The sequence below is a fragment of the Balaenoptera borealis genome (genome assembly GCF_965194805.1).
Source record: "Balaenoptera borealis genome assembly, chromosome: 6".
Classification (NCBI taxonomy): domain Eukaryota; kingdom Metazoa; phylum Chordata; class Mammalia; order Artiodactyla; family Balaenopteridae; genus Balaenoptera; species Balaenoptera borealis.
In genome coordinates, this window is record NC_138863.1 from 8,623,493 (window position 1) to 8,647,506 (window position 24,014).

A 24,014-nucleotide genomic window follows, 5' to 3' on the forward strand; every position below is an offset into this window, starting at 1 on the left:
GGCCCCGGGTTCCATGTCCGGTCCGGCTCTCTTGCCCCTCTGGGCCCGGGCCTCCGATGGCCAAGGGAAAAGCTGCCCTTCCCTGGAGGATGTCACAATACCCCTGCGCCCTACCTCTTCCTGCCGTGACCAAGGGCCTCTGCCCCCTATTCCTTGGAAATCTTCCAACACAGGGAAGTTGCTGTGGGTGCCAGTGTAACGCTGGCAGTGGTTAGTTTCGCTATTATTTTGTGTGTCTTTGGTGTCAAAAGGACCAATCCCTTTATCCCAGGGATGGATCATTATGCCCAAGCCTCCAAGTAAAATGGATTTTTGGGCACTCGGGGCATTTAAAAAGCAGTGGGCCCGGATGCTCACTGCGCCTAGGAAGTTTGAAAGGCAGTGAGGAACAGAGAGGCTGGTTCTAGGTGGCTGCACCCTAGGAGGGAGGCCCTACCCAGGCCCAGCCGGGCTGCTGTCTGGGTGATCTGGGAGCCAGAGTCCTGAGCTGTTATACACTGATGGGGCTGCAGGAGATGCTTGGGGGGGGGTCCCCTCAGTTCCAGTCTTCTCTGGGTATGCATTTGAGAAACCCAGGCTTTCCTGCCTCTGTTTCTCCTTTACATCTCACACAGAACACTTCACCGCTGACACTCCTGGCCACCAAATGTGTGGGTTCTTGTCCCACCCCCCAAATTCTGTATTCTACAATTTTACTCAGTTCTGACACTATCCACCTGGAGAAAGTGTAAAGTCTCACAGGTTAAGGGTGCTGTCCCACAAGACGGCCCCCCTGCTTCCCCCATGCTGATCCCAAGTCCAGGTTATTACCTGTGCTTCTGACTGATCAGCTGTAAACAGGGGGTTCCCATGACCCCCGCCTCAGGTTTGATGAATTTGCTTGAGTGGCCTGCAGAGCTCAGGAGAACAGTTTATCAGTTTATGACAGAGGGATATGATAAAGGATACAGATGAACACCCAGTGGAGGAGATGTGTGGGGCGAAGTGTGCATGGAGGGGTGTGGAGCTTCCGTGCCCTCTCCTGGTGCACCACTCTCCCGCACTTGTGTTTACCAACCTGGAAACTCTCCAAACGCTGTACTGTTTCGTGTTTGGGGAAGGCCTCCTCATGCAGGCAAAATCAGTTATTAACTCCATTTCCAGCCCATTTGCCCTCTCTGGAGAATGGGGGATGGGGCTGAATATTCCAAGCTTCTAATCATGGCTGGTCTTTCTGGTGACCAGCTCCCATCCACAAGCCCACCCAGAGTGGCCTCATTAGAACAAAAGACACTCCTATCATCCAGGAAATTCCAAGGGATCTAGAAGCTCAGTCCCAGGAGCCAGGGTCAAAGACCAAATATTTCCACAAGAGATACTCCTACTGTTCATATATATATATATATATATATATATATTTTTTTTTCTCTATTATCTCACAGGGCACCGGAAGTCTGTCAAAGTGCCAGGAAAGATCTTCAGGAAAACAAAACAAAACAAAACAAAAAGCATAAAAACTCCTTATCTGACTAGCACATGAGGTGAGCAAAGAGCGCCTGGGGGAGGGAGGACAGAGGTACCCAGGACAGCCGCAGTGACTGAGAACTCAATGGTGGGGAAAATTTTTCCATTTATTATTATTATTTTTCAATGGACTCTACCAGGTTGCTTAAAATGATTTTGAAAAATATAAAAATTAAAGACTCTGAAAAGCAAGCTGCTAATCAGAAAACTCTGAGCTGGAATCCTGCTAAAAGCTCCAGAAGCCCCAGGCCAGGGAACCTCCGGAGGACTAGGTAAAGGCAGAAGCCCCCAGCAGCTTTGCAGAAGCAGGTTGGACGGTGTTGGGGGGACTCTTTCTTTCTCCATCCTGGTTTTTCAGCCTTGGCCCAAAGAGACCCAGCTCACCCTCCATCTGGACAGTGTTGATGAGAACACTTCCAGCCCACTTCCCTTTCCTCAGTGAATCCGAGCAGTCAGAGTCAGGAATTTATTGGGTGCCTTTCTCTAGAATGCTGGGTCACTGTCACTGTGGGGTTTTTAAAAATTAATTAATTAATTAATTTTTGGCTGCGTTGGGTCTTCGTTGCTGTGTGCAGGCTTTCTCTAGTTGCAGCAAGTGGGGCTACTCCTCGGTGCGGTGCGCGGGCTTCTCGTTGCAGTGGCAGAGCACGGACTGTAAGTGCGCTGGCTTCAGTAGTTGTGGCGCGTGGGCTCAGTAGCTGTGGCTCGCGGGCTCTAGAGCGCAGGCTCAGTAGATGTGGTGCATGGGCTTAGTTGCTCTGCGGCATGTGGGATCTTCCCGGATCAGGGCTCAAACCCGTGTCCCTGCCTTGGCTGTGTGACCCAGTCCCTGGGTCACTGCATTTTAAAATGATGTTAGTTTCAGGACTTCCCTGGTGGCGCAGTGGTTAAGAATCCGCCTGCCAAGGCAGGGGACACGGGTTTGAGCCCTGGTCCGTGAAGATCCCACATGCCGCGGAGCAACTAAGCCCATGCACCACATCTACCGAGCCTGTGCTCTACAGCCCACGAGCCACAGCTACTGAGCCCGCGCGCCACAACTACCGAAGCCCGCACACTTACAGTCCGTGCTCTACAACAAGAGAAGCCACTGCAATAAGCCGGCGAACCACACCGAGGAGTAGCCCCCGCTTGCCGCAACTAGAGGAAGCTCGCACACAGCAACGAAGACCCAATGCAGCCAAAAATAAATAAAATAAATAAAAATTTTAAAAAAATGATGCTAGTTTCATCCAGGATGAATCAGACCTGCCAACCCACCACACAGGTGGACCTGAGTGTGGACTCTCAAGATGTAGATTACTGCGGGACATAGGAGGCCCTACCTGGGCCTGGGCTTGACCTGTGCTTTTTGAACCAGTTTTTATCAACAAGTCCTGAACTGGGGAGTGCCAGTTTAGGAAGGACTAGCGGTCCCAGACTCCCAATACACAGATCTGAACTGTAAGGAGGAAGGGTGCTTTCCTCCCCTGCTCTGTCCCCACTGACTGGGGGCAACAGCAGGTCAAGGCCGCCAGGGGTCAGTGCCGTGCCCTTCATTGCCAGTTCAACCTTCATCTGAACAGTTATCAGAGGACCCTCGTATTTAACTGTCTGACAGAGTGGATTGCCTTCACCAGAAGGTTAGGACTCAAGTGCCGCTGACAAAGGGTCCCACCTGGGCCACGCCCCTGGGCACAGTGAAGCCACAGCACAGGGAGAGGAGCAGAGAGGAGGCAGGGCTCCCAGCCCCAGTGGGACCCTACAGAGCAGGAAGATGAGGCTGGAGTCCAGCCATCCCTGGGGTTCTCTGGACCCAGGCCTTTGGGGGGCTTTTTTGGGGCGGGAGAGAGAGACCTAAGAATTGACACTACAGGCAAGGGCTCTATGAACTGGTGTTAAAGAGGGAATACTAAGACTCCTGAGCATACACTTTGAAGGGGAGCAGAATATGCCGCCCCAAAACCAAAATGTGCCCCTTTGGCATGTGGGTTATTTTGAGGTGAAAACAATCAAGACGCAGCAAGCTTAGGAAAAGATTTTTACCTCTCCCTTAACTGCCTAAAAGAATTTAGATAGGGGTGCTGTACCAGAAAGAGGGCTATTACCAGAGATAACTTACAAAAAAAAATCGGGGAGACTTACCTGTATGGCAGGGCAAACACCTGATGCCAACCACTTGCTCTTCTCATCTTCCTGTGAATGGCCCTCCTCCCCTCTGGAGCCCCAGGCCCCTATCCCATTCCTTAGCTTAGGATGGTATAGAAGCCTCAATTGCCTGACTGTATTGGTGTCTCATATTTTTATGGGGGCTCCCGTATGTACAAAATTAAATTTGTTTTTCTCCTGTTATTCTGTTTTATGTCAATTTAATTTTTAGGCCAACCAAAGAACCTACAACTTTAAGCTTTTTCATGGTTCATCCAAGTTGATGTAACAAAGAGGTCCAAAGATACACTGTCCTAGAAAGAACAATGATTTCTTCTGAGGTCAGTGATCCAGGGGTGGTGTGGAGGCGCTTCCACCCTCAACAGGTAGCTTTCTTTCCTGTTTCCAGGGCAGCTGGCCCAGGAACCTCCATCTCCCCAGCCAGTGGGAGGATGGAAAGGCAAGAGGGAGGGGAAGGCAGCATCCTTTCCAGGGCACGACTCAGAAGTTGGGCACATCGGGCTTCCCTGGTGGCGCAGTGGTTGAGAATCTGCCTGTCGATGCAGGGGACTCGGGTTCGAGCCCTGGTCTGGGAAGATCCCACATGCCGCGGAGCAGCTGGGCCCGTGAGCCACAATTACTGAGTCTGCGCGTCTGGAGCCTGTGCTCCGCAACAAGAGAGGCCGCGATGGTGAGAGGCCCGCGCACCGCAATGAAGAGTGGTCCCCACTTGCCACAACTAGAGAAAGCCCTCGCACAGAAACGAAGACTCAACACAGTCATAAATAAATAAATAAATAAATAAAAGAACGTGAATTTCTTTAAAAAAAAAAAAAAAAAGTTGGGCACATCATTTCCATTCACATTCCACTGGCCAGAACTAGCTACGTGACCACGTTGGCTGCAGGGGAGGCTGAGAAATGGGGCCTCTGCTTGGCTGTCCAGGCACCCGGGTCATCCTTTGGCATTTCTATTACAAAAAGGAAGAGGGGTGAGCAGATACTGAGGAACATGTAACAGATTCTCCTTGGTGTCTAATAATAATTGCCCCCATTAATTGAGATCCTTCTACTTGCTAGATGTTTACTTACATCATCTTTAGCGCAAGCCAGCAATGGAGAGGGCACCGTCTCCAAGTTACAGATGCAGAAACCGAGGTTCAGAAGGTTAGGTAACTTGTCCAAATTCAACCAGCTAATGAGTGGTAGGTCTGGGATCTAAATCCAGGTTTGACTGGCTGCAGATTATAGGTGACTGCCAGGACACAGTGAGTACCACAGCATCCTGAGGCTGAGAGGTAGGGCTGACCCTCTCTCATACTGGCTTCTGGAGGCTAATCCTGACTGTGGTGGGTGGTGGAGAAGGGGATGGAAGAGATGGGGGAGAGGGGAGCACCTGGGACAAGCCCCCCACTTGGTTGCAGAGGCTTCTGAATACACAGTTTTATGGGCACAGTGAAAAAAGTTTGGGAATTCCTGTTCAAACCAAATGACTAATCCTTCCTTCCTTCCTTCCTTTGAAGGTTGGGTAACTTTCTGGCTAAAAAAATTATAAAATAAAATGTCTTCATAATAAAGGGATATCAAGAGGAAAAGACTCCAGGAGGAGGGAAGAATAGCCTTTTTACCGTTTCAGATCTCATAAAAGCTCTTTTCTTCTAGCTTTGGAAAGTCCGGAAGGTCTTGCTTAGATAAAAGGTTGAATCCAGACGTTTGTAAAATGAGGAGTGAGAGGCACATAGACAGTCTCCAGGCCTCCCATCCTGTTGGGCCACTTGCTGTTGTATACGACTGTGATATTAGGATTTCCTGTAAAATTTCATTTGAGGAAATAATTCTGCTGATAACGCTTGGAAACTTCTGAACTAGACCAAACTGAGTAATGTTATGGGTAATTTTTATTTATTTTGAAAAATTATTTAATTACTTTAAATAGGTAGTATATGCACATGGCTCGGTTAAAAAATAGGAATTGTGGCTGCTGTTTTGCTCTCTTGGATCACTCTCTCTGGGGGGAACCAGCTGCCATGTTGTGAAGACACTCAAGCAGCCCTCTGGAGGGGCCCACATGTAAAGAACTGAGGCCTCCTGCCCACAGCCACTGAGGGAGCTGCCTTGGAAGCTTTCAGTCCTAAGCCAATCTTGCAGATGTTTGGAGCCTGGGGTGATATCTTAACTGCACCCTAATGAAAGACCCGCCTCTAGACTGCTCAGCTAAACTGCTCACTAATTTCTGATCCTCAGAAAAGGTGGGAGATGATAATGCTTTATGCTACTAAGTTTTTGGGTAATTTGTTCCCCAGCAATTAGATGACTAATATAATCACCATTCCTAATCCCTTCTCCAACCATTGTGGGAACTCTTCTTCATAAGGAAACAGACTCTTGGAAGTTATGTAATTATTTTACGTCTGTTGTAGGCAGCATAATGGCCCCTTGCAAGGTGCCCACGTCCTAATCCACACAACCTATGAAAATGTTAGCATATTTGGTAAAGGTGAATTAAGGTTCGATGGAATTGTGGGTGCTAACCCTTGACCTTAAAATAGGGAGATTATCCTGGATTATTCCAGGCAAGCACAGTATAACCACAAGGGTCCTTAAAAGGGAGGCAGGAGGGGTGAGTCAGAGGGAGATGTGACTATTGGAAGAACGTCAGAGTGCTGGCTTTAAGGATGGAGGAAAGGGGCCATGAGCCAAGGAATGCGGGCAGCCTTTAGAAGCTGTTTAAAAGGGAAGGAAATTGTCTTAGCCAGCTTAGACTGCTATAACAAAATACTACAGACTGGCTGGCTGAGAACAGAAATTTATTTCTCACAGTTCTGGAGGCTAACAAGTCCAAGATTTGATGTCAGGTGAAGACCTGCTTCATGGATCACAGATGGCCATCTTCTTGCTGTGTCCTTACGTGGTGGAGGAGACAAGGGGTCTTTCTGAGGTCTCCTTCATAAGGGCACTAATCCCATTCGTGAGGGCTCCACCTTCATGACTTAATCACTTTCCAAAGGCCCCACCTCCAAATACCAACACATTGGGGATAGGTTTCAACTTATGAATTTGGGGGGACATATTCAGTCTATAGCAGAAACGGATTTTTCCCTCCATCCTTCAGAAAGGAACACAGTTATGACCAGTGAGAGCTGTGTCAGACTTCCAACCTACAGCATTTTAAGATAACAAATTTGTGTTTTAAGCTGCTAAGGGTGTGGTAATTTGCAGCAATAAGAAATGAATACAAGGTCATATAGCCAGAAAGTGGCAGAACACGGCCTTAGGTCTGGTCTGCTGGACCCGAGGCCCACACTTTCCCCCACCCCACCCTGGTTCCCAGAGAGTGGAGAGACTTTCTGCTGCAGAAAGAGCTCAGATCACTAATGACAGAGTCACCTGAGCAGGAAGTGTGGGTGCTGTGCTGCTGGTGGGGTAGGGCCGGGAGGCTAATCTGGCTGCTCTGGAGCCTGTGGTTAGAACACAGGTCAGATCCATTAAATTAACTAAACAAGGAGGCCAGTAGACTGAGGTGGCCTGATGCCATGGTGCCTATGGAAGCAAGCAAAATCTAAGCCTGTAAATGCCCCAGGCTCACGAAATCCAAACGCTAAGGACAGCCAATCACAAACACCAACTTGGCTTTAAGCAATAGTCAATCAAATTTCCTTTCTTTGCTTCCACACTTTCTCTATTTGTCTGTCCTTCCCCTGGCTCCTACGGGCTGAGTACCCGTAACCACTTCCAATTGGGTGCTGCCTGATTTGAGCTGATTTTTGCTCAAATAAACTCTTAAAATTTTTAATATGCCTCAGTTTATCCTTTAACAGATCCTAACAGCACTGCACTGTCTCCCCCAAAGTGGACAGTCACATCCTTTCCTTCCATGGAAAAGCATCCATCTTTTGGTCATTTGGTCCACGTATATTTTTTGAGTGCCTGTGATGTTCAAGCATCGAGCATGTTCTATAAGGATATAATGGTGACTGGGATAGACAGGGGAGTTTCCTGCCCATGTGGAGGTTGGCATCTAGGGGGAAAGAGAAAGATCTGTCTTCACAATAACCCTACCATGATCACCACCCCCATCTTGCAATCAAGGAGGGCACCGCTGTCAGGTACAGGCCATGTCCAGGGCCATGGAGCTACTGAGTGAGGGGCAGCAGGGAAGGGATTGGACCCCACGATCTAGTTCCTGAGCCAGACCCACAGTGTTTTCTGAGGACCGCACTTGTTTATTTGTGTTGTAGAATTTAGGCTGGTACCTGTTACAAATGGCCTGCAGTGAGAGCAGAGGAAAGGGAGCCCTGTGGTGAAGTACCGGAAACCAGGGAGGATCAGGACATTTAGTGCCTGGAAAAAAAGAATAAGGGATCAGGAAACGATAATCGTCGCCAGATGTCAGAGTCTTACATTACGTCTGCGTGGAAAACTAGGCTATAAAAGAACATTCAACGCCATGCAGAAATGTTCATGGGATGTTGTTAAATGGAGAAATTACGTTGCAAACAGTCTATCTTATGAGCCTCTCCCCCCTTTATGAGTAAAAAATGTATATATAGGGAGTAAAGAAAAAAAGCTCTATAAATACACCTCAACTTGTTAACCACATTGTTAAGTAGGTTATGGTATAGAGTTGCCAGATTTAGCAAATAAAAAATAAAGGACATCCAACCAAATTGGAATTTCAGATAAATGGCAAATAATTTTTTAGAACAAGCATGTCCCACTCAATTATTCGTTGTTTATCTGAAACCTGAAATTAATGGGATGTCCTATATTTTATCTGGCAACGCCATCTAGGTGATTTTTCTTTTTGTTTACCTGTGTTTTTTATGATAAATGCACAGTACTTTTGAAATAAAAAGAGGAACCTACCGGAGTTCTGCTTTGTGTAAGAAAGAGGTGTGTACGGTGGAGTCCTGGATTTCCCCCCCACCCCCCCCCCCCCCGCCCCGGGCCAAGTAGGCTAAAGTAGAAAATAAACCTGGGCTTAACGTGGGCCCTGGCCGGGACGTGCATTCACGACGCGGGCTGAGCCATGCTGACCACCAGGTGGCGCTGCGGGACTAAGGGTCGTGATCGCCAGGGATCGCTGCGTCAGGGAGAGGGAAAGATCAACAGTACCTCCTTTGGGATCCAGGGGCCTTGGGGTGTCTCCAGGGCCAGGGGTGCAGGAAGAGCTGAATACAAATTTGGAACTCTATTTCCAAAGCACACCCCCGTGCCCTTTTCCTCTGCAAAGCCCCGGAACCGCTGTGACTGTGGATGAGTCCTTGGAGCTGAATCGAGGTAGCAACCACCTGTGCCCTCCTGTGTGCCCAGGTCCCTTTCCTCCAACTAGTCCCCAAGCATCTCCCCATTGATTCAGTTCATATTCCTCCAGGGGCTGAAAGGGTCTCAGTCCCTGCCCTGGTACACTCAATCATGGGCCGACTCCAGGAGTCCCAGGGACACAGCTTCTGTCCTCAGGGAAGGGAGGGTCTAGCTCCCAGGGAGAGAGGAATGAAGGGTCTTGGGCATGTGTGTGGAGATGCTCAGAAATTGTGAATTGCTGATGTAGCTGAGCTTGTGTCCATACCTTGCTTGGCCCGGCACGTGCTGAACAAAGGAGAAGTTCAGTAAATGTCTTTTAGCCAGTCAACAAATCCTCCAAGGCCCTGGCTGTGCCAGGCACTGGGCTAGGCTCTGGGCATGAAGTCCCTGTCCTCCAGGGGCTTATATTTTGGTAGGAGAGAGACAACAATAAGCAGGTAGAACGATACTATAATTTCATTTGGTATTAAGCTCTAGAAGAAAATAAAGCAAGATTATGGGCTTCTATCTAAGGCTGTTTTCTGCCTGGTCCAGGCTGGCCGTGATGCAGGGGCAGGGAGGAGATACAGGGAGAGGCCCTCCTCCCATTCACTGGGTGCAGCCAATCATGCTCGATTCCCTCCAGGAGGTGCTTGCGGTAAATATAATTCTGGGAGCCACCAGAGTGATGGGATCCACCTGGCTGGAAAGAGAAAGGTCCAAGAAGGAGGAATTCAAATCCCTGGGACCTCTTTGGGTAGAACAGGGCAGGGGAGAGCTCAGGGTCAGCCCAGCAGGGAAGGGAATAGGCATAGAGAATGAGAGAGAGAGAGACTCAGAGGGCCTCCGTGTGGCTCGGGTACGGGAATGTGATGGTTAATTGTATGTGTCAGCTTGGCTGGGCCACCTTGCCCAGAAACTTGGTCAAATATTATTCCAGATGTTTCCATGAAGGTTTTTTTGGAATGGGCTTAACAGTCACATCAGCAAGTCTTTGAGTAAAGCAGATTGCTTTCCCTAATGTGGGTGGGCCTCATTCAACCAGTTGAAGGCCTTGAGAAAAAGACTGAGCTCCCTCGAGAAAGGGGGAATTTGTCAGCGGACTGCTTTTGGACTTGAACTGCAGCATCACCTCTTCCTTGGGTCTCTAGCCTGTTGGCTTACTCTGAAGATTTTGGACTTGCCAATGTCTACTATCATGTGAGCTAATTCTCTAAAATAAATCTCTCTCTCGATACACACACATCCTATTGATTCTGTTTCTCTGGAGAACCCTGACTAATACAGAGAGCCTCGCACCCTGGCTGAGGTTGGCAGACCTGAGAGTTCTCTGAGACTTTCGACATTTAACGAGCATCTGCTGTATGTTGAGCTCTCAGGCATTGGACACAGTGACTCTGCACATGGCTGCAGCTGAAAGTCCAGAATTGGATGGTGTGGGCCTGTCCCTGTCGTGGCTTTAGGTGGATATTTAGCCCAGAGGGAAGGCACTGGACCCGGGTTATGAGGTGAGAAAGCCCTTGATGGACAGCTTGCCCCAGAATTCCTCTTGATGGGAACAATGTCCAGAAAAATACCTTAGAGTCGCTTGGAGAAGTGAGACCCACGAGTGTGGGCACCACTCCCCTCCCTCCCTCCCTCCTCTCCCTCAGCACCTTTATCCAGCCCCTGCCCTGTCCAGCCTTGCACAGGCTGCTCTCTGGCTCACTCAGGAGAGGAAGGGGTTTCTACCTGCCGTCAGGGAGCTCCTCCGTGAGCGTAACATCCAGTGAGTTGCCGCACACGTGCCGATAACTTAGGAAATCTAACTAAAAAATCGAGATGAAGAAATGAAAAAGAAAAGTCTCATTAATGCATTTTCCTCTTCCCACCCCCATTTTCAAACTAGATCTGCCCCAGGGCAAGGGAGAGCCTACCTACAGTGCAAGGGAACAGGTTGATTTTTGCTTTTGAGCTTCAAGGTCTGGTTCTTGGTGGTTTAAAAGGGATCTCTGAGGGTGATTTTGGCTACAGGGATTTAAGCTTTTGGTACTGACTTTTGAACCTCCCACTCACCCCCCAGGGATCTGGGACTTCACAGAACCAGTCCAAGTCTCGCATGCAAAGCCGTCAGCAGGATTAATTGCCAGATGAGTTTTCTCGTAAGCCTGAGGTCCAGCACAGAGCACGCAGCCAGCAAACGCTTGTCAAGGGGTTCAAACAAGATCAATGCCCAAGGTCATAGAGTCCGATGGAGGGCGACACAGCTGGGGCCTAGGGTGGCCAGCAAAGGGACCTCAAAGCAGGGGGCTTGGAAGTAGGCCCTGAAGAGAGGGTAGAATTTGCATGGCTGGGAAGGGGTTTGGGGCCCACCAGCATTTCCCAGAATGCCTTCTGTTTTCTTTTCGAGAAGCGGTGAGAGCCTGAAGGAGTGATGGTTTTCTCGGCGCAGTTGTAGTATGAGTGGCCCTCACCACAAGGCACCAGCGCCAAGTCAGAAAGAAAGCGAGATGAACCGCTGCCTCTCCTCTCCCATGTTCTGTGAAAGTCTCATCCTGTAGTGGGTTGAATGGTGGCCCCCAAAGATATGTCCACTTTACAATTCTGGGGACTCCAAAATATGACCTTATTTGGAAAAAGAGTCTTTGCAGACATCGTTGAGGATCTTGAGATGAAGAGATCTGTGGGATCCTTATCTGGATGGACCCTAAATCCAATGACAAGCGTCCTTATCAGAGACACACAAAGGAGAGACACACAGAAGAGAAGGCTGTGTGCAGACAGAGGCAGAGATTGGAGTGACGCAGCCACGGGCCAGGGAACGTCTGGAGCCACCAGAAGCTGGAAGATGCAGGAACAGAACTTCCCTTCGAGCTTCCGGAGGCAGCGTGGTCCTGCTGTCACCTTGATTTTGGACTTCTGGCTTTCTGGTGAGAGCATACATTTCTGTTGTTTTGAGCCACCAATTTTGTGGCAATTTGTTGCAGGAGCCCCAGGAAATGAACACAGACTCCAACCTACAGTTTCTGCTAATTCCAGAGGGTTTGTATTCCTAGGACTCTTCTTCCACATGTGCTTGTTTTGCCCCTTTTTGCCCCATTTTGTTCCATGTCCACCTGCAAGTGAGACTCAGTCCCCTCGTCTCATTCCATGTAGAGTGCACTTGCACCAGGAATTTCTTGTTTTTGGGAAACCACGTGTTATGGGGTTGGGGGAAGGAGAGTAGCAGAGGAGGGTTCCATTCTCCAGTGCGATCCTCGGAAAATAAAGTGATCTCCAACCTTTGCAAAGCAAATCATACATCTCTGGGGTGGCCAATCCTGAGAGGCAGAATCATGTATACGAGTGTGTGTGTGTGTGTGTGTGTGTGTGTGTGTGTGTGTGTGTGTGAGAGAGAGAGAGAGAGGGAGAGAGAGAGAGAGAATTTGTGTTTGCATGTGTGTCCCTGAGCTGTTCCCCTGTCCCCATCCTGGCTTCCAGGGGAGAAAGGAAAGGCACCCTCCCGGCCAGCCAGCCAGCCAGCCAGAAGAGCTTGTCACCTGGAATATGGGGTGCCGCCCAGAATCTGCTTCTGAGGACAAAGGAGAGCAGAATGAGAGGAGCCTGCCCAGGACGGAAGACTTGTCCTCGAGTGTTCTTCTGGGCGTGGCCAAGGTTTCCGGAGGAGCAGGGCAGGCTCTGGCCACACACGGCCGCCGTGACTCTTCACAGAGCCACAGCACGGGCCTCTCCCCCGCATGCCTGTCGTGCACCCCCCCCGCTCTGAGGCCCCTCCAGGATGTCCTGTGAGGGCCACCACCCATCTGGTTACTCAAGCCAACCCTGGGAGTGTTCCTTGACACCCTCCTGCTCATTGTCCCCCAAAGCCGGCCCATCCCCAGAGCCTGCCCAGGTACATCCTGCCTGTCGCTCGAGTGTCACCTACGCGGTTTCCCCCTCTGAGAACACTCTACTGGCGCCGTGTTCCTCCCGTTCGTGGCACTTGTGGTGGTTGCAGTTTGCCTGTGAGCTCCATGAGGGCAGGGACCACGGCTGCTTGTTCGTCAGGGTGTCCCTCGTGCCCCAAACAATGCCTGGTGCTCAAGAAATACTTGTCAACTAATTGAATAATTGAACAAACGAATGAACAAATACGATTTTGAGCCAAGTGGGTGATGGTCAGTCCAGGGCTCCTGATCCAGCAGAACCTGAGGTCCACTTAGGAAAAGCCCCTGGAGTCCTAGATGAAAAGAAAGAGGAGAAACCCTGGTGTGGTAGGTGGACCCCCTCCCACCCAAGCTCAAGGCTGGGACCAGCCAGGGACCTCACAGGCCTGGAGCTTGGGGGGTGGGGATCGCCATCCCAGGGCGTAGGGCCTGGGGAGACTCTCCTCTGTACCTGTACGGTGTTTGCCAGGTGTGTTTCCCACTCATCAAACTCTTCCAGTGGATGCTGGGTTCAGAATGTCTGTAAGTGGCGGAGGTTTTACCAGGTGCTGAATGGGGGTGAGGACGCTCAAGGGACGTGGAATGCAGACCTTCCCTCTTTTCGGGAGACGCAAGAGGACAGTTAGTCTCGTGTAATTTAGGAAGACATTCTTATTTTTTATTTTTTTGGCCATGCGACACGTGGGATCTTAGTCCCCCCACCAGGGATCAAAACCCGTTCCCCCCTGCAGTGGAAGTGCGGAGTCTTAACCGCTGGACCACCAGGGAAGTCCCTAGGAAGCCTTTCTAAACTTCCTGTGTGGGTGGCAGACCTCTTGGGCCTGGCAGCAAACTATCACAACCTTCTCTGTCCACCCGGCATTCCCCCCCAACCCCAACATTTTATTTTGAAATTGCCAACAGAAAAGTTGAGTACAGTGAACATACTTATACCGTCCTCTAGATTGTCCAACGGTTAACATTTTGCTATATTTGCTTTCTCTTTCTCCCTCTCTCTGTATATTTTACATACTTTTATTTTGCTGAGCAATTTGAAAGTAAGTTGCTGACATCTTGACACTTCACTTCTAAATATCTCAGCATCTCTTAATCAGGATGTTCTCCAACAAAACCACAATACCATTATCATAACCATAACAGCATCTGCATTCAATAGACTTGTCCACCAAATGTCTTTTATAGCTGGATTTTTTTCCTATCCAGGATCCAGTAGAGGTTCACGTATGATATTTGGTTATGTCCCTTTAGTCTCTCTTAATCTAAAACAGTCTCTCACCTTTCTGCTGTTTTATTGCTGTTTGTTTGTTTTTGTGACATTGGTCTTTTTGAAGAGTCTCAGCCAGTAGTCTTGTAGGATATGCCACATGGTAGATTAATCTGGTTGTTTACTCATGTTTAGATTCAGGTTTAATATTTTTGGCAGGAATACTACCTAGGTGATAATCGTGTACTTCTCATTGCATCACTTTGGTGAGCAAATATTGTCAGGTTGTGCACCCTTGGTGATGCTGACTTTGATCACCAAGCCTTTCTCCACTTTGTAATTAGTAAGTAATTTGGGGGATCATCACATGGTTAGAGGATCAACTGAATATCCAGGTCACCCAGTAGTTTTAGCAATCATTGATGAGACTTGCCCAAATCAAGTACCGCAATGGGGGTCACAAAAGTGGTGGGTTTTCATTCTTTTACTAATTCCACATTTACTAGCTGGCATTTTTCTGTAAGAATCCCCCCACCCCCTTTCTTTCTTCTAAAAATCACTGTGGCTTCATGGATTTTAAAACTGTGTTATAACCTAATACTATCGATATTCATTTTGATGTTCTCAATGTCCCACACTGAGAGGTGGGAGCCTCTAGGTCACAGCCTGAATCTCTTTGACACAATCACATTTATCTTGTGTACTTTTTTACTTTCTGGCACGACAAGATATTCCAGGCTCATGTTGTACATTTTCAGCCCCAGACCTAGAATTAACCATTTCTTCAAGCAGTCCTTGTTCCTGGTTCCCTTAGTGGTGAATGATGTGTAGGAAACAAGAACTTAGTGTTGTATGTGCTCATTGCTATAGGGGTGTCGTTGCTTCTGGGCCCGTCAGTGAAAAAACCAGGAAACATTTAAAAAAAGTAACATGAGTTCAAGCTGATAGTTCCACCTCAAATTTAATCTCATATGGTTTTTCTTTAACTTCTTTTACTGTACTGTACTTATTACTAGTATCTTTTTTCTCTTACAATAAAATATATATTTGCTTAATACTATATAATACATAAAAGTTTCAGAACTACAAGACCAGTACTACAACTAACAGTACACCTGCTAAGTAAAGTACAGTTGACCCTTGAACAACATGGAGGCTGGGGCACCCACTTTCTGTCCAGAATGGTGTATAACTTATTGCTAGTCTCTGTATCCCTGTTTCTGCATCTGCAGATTCAACCAACTGAAAGTCGTGTAGTCCTGCAGTACCTATTTAGTGAAAAAAATCCACATACAAGTGGGCCCACGCAGTTCAAATCCGTGTTGCTCAAGGGTCAACTGTATAAAAATGTTTTTGTTCTTAGAACAATTAGAGTACTTGAATCAATTCCTTCTGTGTGGTCATGTTATCAGTTTGATATATAATCAGTTTGTTTTGTTTCTGTTTGCACTTCATTGTAGGATTTGCTTTATCCCGTCTTTTTAAATTTAATTTAATTTTTCACATACATAAAACATTTATATAGTTCAAAGTTAAAATGATATAAAAAGGTATACAAGTCTCACTGCCATCCCCAGTCCTTCTACATTGTCCCCTCCCACCTCCATAATTAACCCTTTTCATTAGTTTCTGTTATACTTTCTGTATTTCCTTTCATGAAAATAACGCACACATGTTCCTATTTTGTCTTTTTCGTTACACAAAAGACAGTATAATATATATCCTCTTTTTCATATTATCCTGAACTTTGTTACCCATTTAAACAGACCTCTGGTGCTCACTTTCATTTCTTCCTGTTTTGCAACATTCTGCCTTAGGATGGAATCCATTCGGTGTTGGTTTTTGTTTTCCTGGTTTTTGATGCTGGATATTTGGGACGATCAAATGTGATACCCTTGATGCAGGGCATGGGAATACCTGCATCCTTCCGGGGCTGGCACAGCCTCCGGATTCTGAGAGTGATGAGAAGGCAGTAGGACGAAGGTGCAAATTAGGGCAAAGGTCACACTGCAGGCTGATCTCTCCTGTCCTGCCTCTAGTCCTCAGGCGTCTCTTGGGAGGTGGGTGACTTTGGGGGGGTTTGGGAGGAGGGTCTCCAACACTGGGGGATAACGAAGAGTTGCGAGGAGAGAAGCAGCTTCTGTGACAAACACTTGCCTTAGTCAAAGTGCACACACAAAAAAATTGAGGTAAAAGTCACATAACATAAAATTCAACACTTTAACCATGTCAAAGTGTACATTTAGTGGCTTTTAGAACATCCACAGTATATTGTAACCACATTTCCATCACCCCCAAAGGAAACCTCATACCCCTTAAGAAGTCACTCCCTGTTTCCCCTCCCCCGACGCATACGAGATCACTAATTTGCTTTCCATCTCTAGGAATTTGCCATCCTTGACATTTCAGATAAACGGAATCATAAAATAGGTGCCCTTTGTGTCTGGCTTCTTTCATTTAGCATGTTTTCAAGGTTCATCTGTGTCGCAGATGTGTCAGTGTTTCATTCCTTTTTATGACTAGTGTGTGAATGAAAAACATTGCCGGCCATATCAGTAAACAAGGGACGTTGCAGCCACCAAGCCACTAAAGGCCTCCCCAGCTCCCCCCACACCCCCTACGGTGAGCGCTGAGGGGACTCAGGATGGAGACCAACGGGCTGCCCACTGCCAAGCCCTCAGCCCCTGCAGCCACCTGCAACGGTGCACCCTGAGGGGGCTAAGGATGGGAAAGCACAGGATACTGGCCCCGGATGGCTAGGGTGCACAGCAAAGGAATGATTTCAGTGAGCCCAGACTCTTGCATCTTCCCATACATAGAAAAGTGCAAAAAAAAAAAAAAAAAAAAAAAAAAAAGCGCTAAATTCCTTAACTTGAGATATCTGGTTTTCTTTAATTAACTTTTGAAGTTCTGACTACCTGGTCTTCGCTGCAAAAACTCCTATATACCCTGGCTCCTCCCCCACCTCTTCAGAGCAGTCCCTCAGAGCTATCTGATATGCTGTGTCTGGGCTTAAGTCCTTAGTTTCGTCCACCAAATAAAACATAATTCTCAACTTTTAGGCTGTGTATTTTTTTTCTTTTTTTCAGTTGACAAGTTAATTGTACAGATATACTACAGCCCGCTAGCTACTTATCAGCTGATAGACGGCAGGCTGCTTCCACCTTTTGACCACTGTGAATGGTGTTGCTATGAACATTCTTATACAAGTCTTTGTTTGAACACCTATTTTCTATTCTTTTTTTTTTTTTTTATAAATTTATTTATTTATTTTTGGCTGCGTTGGGTCTTCGTTGCTGTGCGCAGGCTTTCTCTAGTTGCGGCGAGTGGGGGCTACTCTTGGTTGCGGTGCGCAGGTTTCTCATTGCGGTGGCTTCTCTTGTGGCAGAGCACTGGCTCTAGGTGCGCGGGCTTCAGTAGTTGTGGCACATGGGCTCAGTCGTTGTGGCTTGCGGGCTCTAGAGCGCAGGCTCAGTTGTTGTGGCGCACGGGCTTAGTTGCTCTGTGGCCTGTGGGACCAGGGCTGTTCCCTGCATTGGCAGGTGGGTTCTTAACCACTGCACCACCAGGGAAGTCCCCTATTTTCTATTCTTTTGGGTATATTCCAAGGAGTGGAATTGCTGGGCCGTATGCACCTACACCATTCTACATTCTCAGCAGCAATGAGGGTCAAAGAAATATGAGGGTTCCAATTTCTCCACATCCTCATCAACCCTTGTTATTTTCTGTGTTTTTGATTCTAGCCATCCTAGTGGGTGTGAAGTGGTCAAAGTATACACTTTTTGATGCAATCTTGTGATGTCACATTATATGCGCTAATGTTGCCCTTTGGTTTTGTAAGGCTACTTAAAGCTTCCATTTTCCTGTAAGTAAGATTAGTCTTTGTTTTCCTTACATTAAGTTGATGACCTCAGGGATTCACAGCCATAGGAGGAGAATCCTGGTATAGATTAAGCATGATGTTAGCTTAATGTTTGCAAGAAAAAAAGCAACAACAAAGAAACCAACTTTTTACAGCATATAGCCACACTCACAATGTGCTATGGGAGTACAGAAAAACAGAGGTGATATTATTAACTTGCGGGAAGGCTGTGAAATACTTACCGAGATAGGTGACCTTTAGGACTCTTTTAAAATCTACAATGATGTGTGTGATCAAGGTAACCTGGCCCAGGCCTGCAGTATCCAGGCATCTTGATAAAACTACATGAATGGGGAGAGTAACCTTCTCACGATCAGCTCCCCCAGGGGAATTTTTCAGTCAGGCACCTTACTGTGTTGCCCAGAGCCTTAGCGACATGGAGGCCAGGCTCTGGGGCTGGGGGACCCCTGTGAGTCAGAGCCTGAGACCTGGGAGGGTTAGAATTACCACTTCCTTTACACACACACACACACACACACACACACACACACACACACACACAGAGACACAAAACCACTCAGAGGAATGTCAGTTCCCACCATGGCCATGAATCAATCAGCTTCTTGCTCCATGACTTGGTCTCAGGTCCCCCACAAACTCCCAAAAACAACAAGGCACTGCCTAAGGAGTGTACGTGGGGGAGGTCCAAGGTAGTTTTTCTATTTTAATTATGACTATTTCTCAGGGCTGGTAGCCAAGCCGATGTCAATAACTTTCATTCGATAATCTAGGTCTTAGCTCGTTATCCTCACGCCAACTAAAGTACCACTGAAGTTTGAAAGTGAAGAAATCGTACCTGGTGGGTCAGGAAAGGCTGGACAGATGAGGGGACATTTGTGGGGGGCCTACTTTATTTTGTTTTTTATTTTTATTTTTTAAAATTTATTTATTTTTGGCTGCCTTGGGTCTTCATTGCTGCGCACGGGCTTTCTCTAGTTGCGGCGAGCGGGGGCTACTCTTGGTTGCGGTGCGCGGGCTTCTTATTGCAGTGGCTTCTCTTGTTGTGGAGCACAGGCCCTAGGCGCATAGGCTTCAGTAGTTGTGGCTCCCGGGATCTAGAGCGCAGGCTCAGTAGTTGTGGCCCATGGGCTTAATTGCTCTGCGGCATGTGGGATCTTCCGGGACCAGGGCTCGAACCCGTGCCCCCTGCATTGGAAGGCAGATTCCCAACCACTGCGCCACCAGAGAAGTCCCGGGGGACCTACTTTAAAGGATGGGTGGGATTGGGATGGAAGAGGACAGGGGGAAGAAGGGCGGGGACAGAGGCAGGAAGGTTCAGGTGTGTCCCACGTACATGTACTGACGGCTGAGTCTGGAACCAAGGGTGAGTGTCCTGGAGTTGAATGGACTTCTGGGATAAAACCATAAATCAGAAATGTACCCAAAAGTGATTGTGGCAATTTTATTTTAAAAGTTTAATGGCCAAATTTAAGAAGTTTGAGGTTATGGAACAGGCATAATTATTTCTTGGCATTGTTAACTGTGAGATTTCTTCCATAGTTACTCTACTGAATATTTGCCACACTTAAAAAGACAGTCACTTTCAACTAAGGTAGGAGCAGGATATTTTGAGGGCAGCTTGGTTACCCAGGAAAGTCACGTTTTACCCCTGGGGTCCAGATGTAGTTATTAAAAGCATCTACTCTTTCAGCCCAAAGTGTCCCAGGTTAGCCAGTAAATTATATTGGCACTCTATTTATCATGGATTATTACTACTATTAAATTTAAAAAATTGTGGTAAAATACATATAACATAAAGTTTACTATTTTAACCATTTTAAGTGTACAATTCAATGGCATTAGATTCAATGGCATACTCATTGTTGTGTAACCATCACTACCATCCACCTCCAGAAGTTTTTTAATCTTGCAAACTGAAACTCTGTACTCATTAAACATTTACTCCCCATTCCTCCTTTCCTGCCAGCCCTGGGCAACCCCCATTCCACTTTCTGTCTCTAGGAATTGACTACACTAGGTACCACATGTAACTGTAATCACCCAGTATTTGTCTTTTTGTGACTGGCTTGTTTCACTCAGTATATTTTCGTTTGCTTTTTTCTATTTTTTTGGCTGTGCTGCTGGTCTTGTGGGATCTTAGTTCCCCAACCAGGGATCAAACCCATGCCCCCTGCAGTGGAAGCTCGGAGTCCTAACCACTGGACCACCAGGGAATTCCCAACATAATATTTTCAAGATTCATCCATGTTATAGTGTGTGTCGGAGTTTCCTTCCTTTTAAAGGCTGAATAATAAATATTTCATTGTCTGTATATACACTACGTTTTGTTTATCCATTCATTCGCATGTAGATGGATGTTCAAGTTGCTTCCATCATTTGGCTCTTGTGAACAATGCTGCTATAAACGTGGGTGTTCAAATGTCTGTTGTGTCTCTGCTTTCAGTTCTTTTCAATTCCAGAACTGGAATTGCTGGATCATATGGTAGTTCTATGTTTAATTCTTTGAGGAACTACTGTACTGTTTCCAACAGTGGCTGCACCATTTTACCAGCAGTGCGCAGCTGTTCCAATTTCTCCAGATCCTCACCAACACTTGTTATTTTCTGTTTGTTTTTGTTTTGAAATAGTAGTCATCATAATAGGTGTGAAATGGTATCTCAATGCAAATGAAATTGATTGCATTTTCCTAATGATGAGTGCTGTTGAGAATCTTTTCATGTGCTTTTTGGCCATTTGTATATCTTCTTTGGAGAAATGTCTATTCAAGTCTTTTACCCATTCATTTTCCGGTTTCAGGTTTTATTTTAGAACTTATGAAATTCCAGCATCATCCATATTCATGAGTCTTTACACATGTTTGCATATAATCTCCAGATTTCAAAGTCAAGGCCAAGGGATGGATGGTAGCTGTCTTTTACCCATTTTAAAATCAGGTTGTTTACTTTTTATATTTTTTGAGTTTTAGGAGTTTTTTATATATTCTGGGTATTAATCCCTTATTTTATATGTCATGGATTTTGCTTTATTATGATTTTGCAACATTTTTTCCTTGTAAAATTTTGAGATATAAAGAATCCCGAAATTGGGCTTTTACTTGAATGACTCGTAGTCTAAATGTATAATTGAATTGTATAATAAAATTTAGAATGCCATCTTAAAGGTTATTTTGTTTAATGTTACAAATGCAAGTACACTAAACAATTTTACAAAGATTAGAATTGTGGTAAAATCTAATCTCTATGAATTTGCTTAATATTCTCATTTAAATCTTTTTTTAAAAAAATATTTATTTATTTATTTATCTATTTATGGCTGTGTTGGTTCTTCGTTGCTGTGCGCTGCTTTCTCTAGTTGCGGCGAGCGGGGGCTACTCTTCGTTGCGGTGTGCAGGCTTCTCATTGCGGTGGCTTCTCTTTTTGCAGAGCACAGGCTCTAGATGTGCAGACTTCAGTAGTTGTGGCACATGGGCTCAGTAGTTGTGGCTTGCGAGCTCTAGAGCGCAAGCGGGGGCTACTCTTTGTTGCGGTGCATGTGCTTCTCATTGTGGTGGCTTCTCTTGTTGTGGAGCATGGGGTCTAGGTGCACGGGCTTCAGTAGTTGTGGCACACGGGCTTAGTTGCTCTGCGGCATGTGGGATTGTCCCGCACCAGGGATTGAACTCGTGTCCCCTGCTTTGGCAGGCAGATTCTTAACCACTGTGCCACTAGGGAAGTCCCCTGCCATTGTTTTCTAATCATTGCACTTGTTCTTTGTTTCCTTTTAAAATCTAACACTCTCTTTCTACCTTCTCTGGCTTTATTTGAGCATTTTAAATGATTCCATTTTCTCTCCTCTCTTAGCATAGCAATTATACTTCTTTTAGTGGTTGCCTTACAGTTTGCAATAGACATTTACAACTAACCTAAGTCCACTTTCAATTAGCACTATAAAACTTCCATGGTAGTGCAGTTGCTTATAATGGAGGTTTCCCAATTCTTCCCTCCTGTCCCTTATAACATTTCTGTTAATCATTTTACTTATCCATAAGCTATAACCAACCAGTACATTGCTGTTATTGTTACTTTGAACAATTATCTATTAGATCAATTAGATTCAGAAAAATAAAAATTTTATTTTACTTTCATTTATTCCTTCTCTAACATTCTTCCTTTCTTTAAGTCTGAGTCTGTAGTTTCTGAGCTATATCATTTTCCTTCTCTCTGAAGAACTCCTTTTAACATTTCTTGCAAGGCAGTCTACTGGCAATGAATTCCTTCAGTTTTTGTCTGCCTGAGGAAGTCTTTGTTTCTCCTTCACTTTTGAAGGCTAATTTCACTGCATACAGAATTCTAGTTTGGTGGGTTTTTTTCCTTCTGGAAACTTCATATTTATTCTGCTTGTTCTCTGATTTTCCTGGATCTGTAGTTTGGTGTCTATCATTGATTCCGGAAAATTCACAGTCATTATTATTTTAAAGATTTGTCTGCTGCTCTCTTTCTTCTCTTTCTGATATTTCCATTATGCATGTGGTATACCTTTTGCAATTGTCCTTTTGTTCTTGGATATTGTCTCATTTTCTTCATTCTCTTTTTTGTTTGCATTTCAGTTTCGATTGCTAGTATTTCCTTTTGATTCTTAAGGTTTTCATCTCTTTGCTTTCATTAGCCATCTGTTTTACATGTATCTGCTCTTTCTGTCAGAGCTCTTAACATATTATTCATAGTTATTTTAAATTCCCTATCTGATAATCCAAAATCTTTGTCATTTCTGAGTCTGGTTCTGATGCTTGCTTTGTCTCTTCAGACAGAGTATTTTGTTGCTTTTTAACATGTAATTTTTTGTTGAAGTTTGGTTATGGTGTGTGTGATAATAGAATCTGAGCTAATCAGGCTTTTAGTGTGAGGTTTTATGTTAATCTGACTATGATCTAGGCTGTGTTTAATGTTTGCTGCAGCCATAGGTGCCAGAGACTTCAGTTTCCTAATTTTATTTATTTTTTTCTCTCTGTTGTTTTTAGGTTCCCTAAGAACTCTATCTTTAATAAAGTCTGTGCCTTGCAGCTCTCTCAGTTGTGATTTACTTTTATTATCTTGGAATTGTTGATATGGTGATAATGTAGTGGGTTTAATAATATTGCCCCCAAATTCATGTTCACTTGCAACCTCAAAATGTGACCTTATTTGGAAATAGGGTCTTTGCAGATGTAATTAGTTACATTAGCAAGGTCGTACTGGATTAATGTGGACCCTAAATCCAAAGACCGCTGTTCTTATAAGAGGAGAGGACACATAGGGATACACACAGACACACAGAAAGAAGCCATGTGATGACAGAGGCAGAAATTGGAGAGATGCAGACACAAGCCAAGGAATACCAAGGATTGCTGGCAACCACCAGAAACTAGGGAGAGGCAAGGAAGGATGTTCCCTAGAGCCTTCAGAGAGAGCATGGCCCTGCCAACACCTTGATTTTGGACTTCTAGCCTCCAGAACTGTGAGAAATTAAATTTCTATTGTGTAAGCCACTCAGTTCATGGTACTTTGTTATGGCAGCCCTAGGAAACTAATACAGTAAGGTACTGGGGGAGAGGAAATATTCTATAATCTTATGATTAAATCTCAGTGGACCTGAGATCCTGAGCTTGACCTTCAGAAGCTTTTCTTGGCTTTTCTTCTTCTCCCATTATGTGAGACTAGAAGACGGCAGGGGGCTGGAGCTGTCTCATTGCCCTTCCCCCAGGGCAGATAAGACTCTAGTAAAGCAGTTTCCCTTGATGGAGGGCCTTTGATAAGGAGAACAGAACGGCTCTGGGCTTTCAAAATGGTTACATTCCCCTGAGTGTATTTTAAAATGGTTACTTTTCTCCTCCCCTTCCCTGAAGCACAGGGATTATTTCCCTACTTTCCCAGAGGGAACCTGGTGGGGCTCCTGGAGGTAAACTCCAGGAAAGTGTGGGGTCTCCCTAAGACTGGAACCCCAGCAGTTTTTAACCGTCAAGCTGGTCCACACTCAGCCTCCAGCAATTCATCAAATCATTTGCATTCCTGCTAGTTGCTGGCTTCAGTGGCGGCTTCTACTCCTGGTAAGTTGTGATTCTCCGTGTTGCCCTGTCTCTCCAGATTTCAGGGTGG